Genomic DNA, 3,509 nt, shown 5'->3' on the forward strand with positions numbered 1-3,509 from the left:
TGCTCTGAAACCAAGGTCTGGTTTGAGTTTGCATCAGGATCATTTACTTTGTTTACTTCAGCACTGTATTGTCTCTTATGTTTGCCAAGTTGTCTTTTGATCATGATGACATTATTGCTATTTGTGGCAGTTTAGTAGCTGTACTTGTCACTTACCTCCCTATTTTGTATCTGTCACACTACCCATATTTGTTTTTCACAGTACCTGCATTTACTTCTCACAGTTACACTTGTCAAAGTCTCTCATGCTTGCTGTTTGTCAGCTTTCTGGTGTTTATTTTATTTTTATCATATTTAGAATTTGTTTCACACTACAGGATATGCTATTTTCCCCATAGTTTCTTGATTATGGATTATCAAACCAGTCTATTAAAAAGTAGGAATCAGGTTAAACTCAAAACTAAATTTTAGAGCCTTGATAATACATTTGGCCACATCACCACCTTCTTTCTCTAATCTCCAATAATTTTTTTGTGTTTTTATCCATTTCTAACACAGAAATTCAACAAGCCTGGTCAGTGCCTTCAAACGCTGTGTGACAGGGTGGTTAAGAAAAGTGAGGAAGAATATAAAGAAACAAAACTTACCAGAGAATACTGGTACTGAAGAAACCGCATCAACCCAAGGCAGGAAAGACACCATGCCCCGACTAATTAAAGGAACCACCTGGGGCCACAGCAGTTCAAAGGCTGCTGCAGCAAGCCCAGCTGCTGGAGTTTGAGTCCAGGACAAGGAAAATGGTGTGGCAGCTGGAAAAGAGGAAAACCTTCCCAAAAAAGAAAATGGAAAACAGCTGTGTCCAGAAGACAGTGAATCAGACGCTGCCATGGGGTACACAGTGGAGGAAAAATAGAATTTAAAGGGACACTGAGGGAGAGTTCAGGGCTGGTCCAGAGAAAATGGGAGCAAGGTTCAGATAGAGAGGACACAGAGAGAAGATGAGAAGAGGAACCAACCCCGAGGCTTGAAAGGAAAATTTTGGTCCCTGAACTTACCTGGGAAGAGCCGTCCAAGCAATGGAGGAGACCACTCTGTCAGTGGGTCCAGTCCTGAGGGGTGAGGATAACTGCTTTGGGACCCTAGAAGAAAGAAGAGATGTGGATGAGATTACACTTCCAGAAGGGGTGAGTCCATCTCGACCCCGAAGGTAAGGGTGGGACTAGAATTGAGAGGCATCTGTCTTGGGACCCATGCAGGGAAGAACAGAGCAAGCAGTAAAATTGTCAGAAGACCCCAACTAGGGGTCTCATAGGACTAAGACTGGACTCTCCATCCAGTAGGCAAGCAACAACAAGCCCAGAACATCTGGTGTGGTTAGGCCAGGGGATGGGGATGGGGATGGTGGAGCCCTGAGAAGATAAGAAGACCTCCTGAGCCTTTAACTCAGTTTTTGTCTCCCGAAGTGTTTGGTACCTCTCTCTCTAACTATCAAGGCATGGCAGAAAATTTTTCAAACGACAGAACACAACTGTTACAGCAGAGACACAACTCAGCTCCAGGCAGCACCACCCAACTCCCTTACACACTGTAAATTTAGAAATCTATCAATAATCAAAGTAGTTGGGAGATTAATGAACCCCAGATATGTCTCTGATTCTTAAAACCCTGAAGTATGTAGAATGTGACAGACAAACTCTTTGGGTTAGAAACAGGAAGTTTCCAAATTAAGCATGTAGGGTTCAGAAGAGGGAGATGGTAATGCAATTGGAACTAGAATGTTGGTAAGACAGGAGAAAGAATTAAGAGAGGTAATATGGGGAAGCTGAAATCATAAAAGATGTGGATAACAAATAGAAATATACCATAGTGGTCTCTAATACCACCAGTTCTCCTTCACCATTTGTGATATAATGGTTTATATTTCATCTGTGATGATTAATTAGCTGCTTCTTGAGCAGCACTTTGGAGAGAGAAAAATGTATTTTATATAAGTATTCTGAAAGTCTTTTAATTAAGATCTTTTCTCAATTTTAACAGTTAGATGAAGTTTTGAATTTCTAAGACCTGTCTGGAGCTAACAAATTAACAGTTTGACCTTTGTTCATCACTTAGCACATCATTAGTATCTGTTGAATTCTCTATCATCCACATTGCACTAGTCTTAGAATGAAATGCACTTTATTCCATGGGTAGAATGGGTAAAAAATTTAATAAAAATAGTTATATTTTCCCCAAAATACAGTCATTTATCAATTGAAACTATTCATAAATTAAAGCCAAATCTGCCAAATAGTTTTAGCAAAAAAGAAACTTTTATCCAAGAAGGGGAGATAAAAGAAAACAATACAGAAGATATGGTGCTCCAAGTCTAGCTCTATTGTTAGATGGTAAGTAGCCCTTCTATGTCTAACTTTAGCTATCTAAATAGCCTTTTAGGCCACTTGCCCTTTTAATCCCCTTAGGAGGGTGCATAACTCCATGTAAGTTGTATAAAAAAAGAAAGAAAAAAAGAGGGGGAGAGAGAGGATGAGCATATAGAGCACCATAAGAGCAATACCGCTTTCCCATGGAACTGCTGACCCAGGGCCAGGTTCTATTACATCTATTAGGCACGTAAGTCAGGTGACCATACATCCCAGATAGATTGGGTTAGTCCTGGATTTCAAAGGCTGGTTATGGCTGGCCTGTGAAAATTAAAATGGGCTTCCTTGGTACCCACTGTCAAATAGGAAGCCCTATCAGACAGGAAAGGTGACCTAATTGCCCTAATAGGTTATTTTGATTAGTGGAATGACAATTAAAAAGGGGTTTGCTTACACCTGTGAAGGAAAGAAAAATGGATCATTAATGGCCATTGATTCCTTAGCTGCCTGAATAGTAATACCAGTGGCACCCCAGCCTCACCTCTGCTTAGGTGCTGGGGCCAGTGTCCCAGATTTCGTATCATCCCATATGGTCGCCCTACACATTAGTGGACTTAGGCACCTAAGTACAATTCTATTGCAACGTGTTTGAGTCCCTGAAAAATGATTATTGCAAATAGTGGTTCTGTCCTCCTCTTCCCTGTTGATTTTTTGTGACTCATTCTTAATGGTAAGAAAATGGTGGTGTCTTACAGGAGTAGATTCATTAATGACTTGAACAGGGTAGAACAGAATTACATTTAGGCTCTTAAATTCACTTAGACACTTAATAGTGGAATGGGGTACCAGTTTCTAGGCCCCCTCAGCTGGTGGGAATGTGAATTCATATCTCCTATTTCTTGAGAAAATGCCTGAAGTGTATAGGCTGACAACACCCTGTATATTTTATCCAATGACTTTTAAATTCAGAAATACCACTGGGAGATGAGCAGAAGCTAGAAACAGGCCCCTTCCTGATCATCACGAAGTCCCCAGATCATTAAGCTAAAGAGCAAGACAGATCTATTTTTTTTTCTTTCTGGTTCCATATGCCTTCCCCTTGGGCCATTATCTGCCAAATGGTAGACATTAAACAGGAAGGGTGAAAATAACTCTTTACTTTGTTCAGGCTGATGGAAATGTTTCTGGGAAGTGGGATATATATATT

General features: G+C 40.5%; 1 pseudogene; it reads right to left on the reverse strand.

Moving 5' to 3' along the window:
• Positions 1–488: 488 nt before the first annotated feature.
• Positions 489–2,090, reverse strand: LOC112550348 (annotated as a pseudogene).
• Between the last annotated feature and the right edge of the window lie 1,419 nt (positions 2,091–3,509).

The sequence above is a fragment of the Alligator sinensis genome, unplaced genomic scaffold (genome assembly GCF_000455745.1).
Source record: "Alligator sinensis unplaced genomic scaffold, ASM45574v1 scaffold33_1, whole genome shotgun sequence".
NCBI classification, from domain to species: domain Eukaryota; kingdom Metazoa; phylum Chordata; order Crocodylia; family Alligatoridae; genus Alligator; species Alligator sinensis.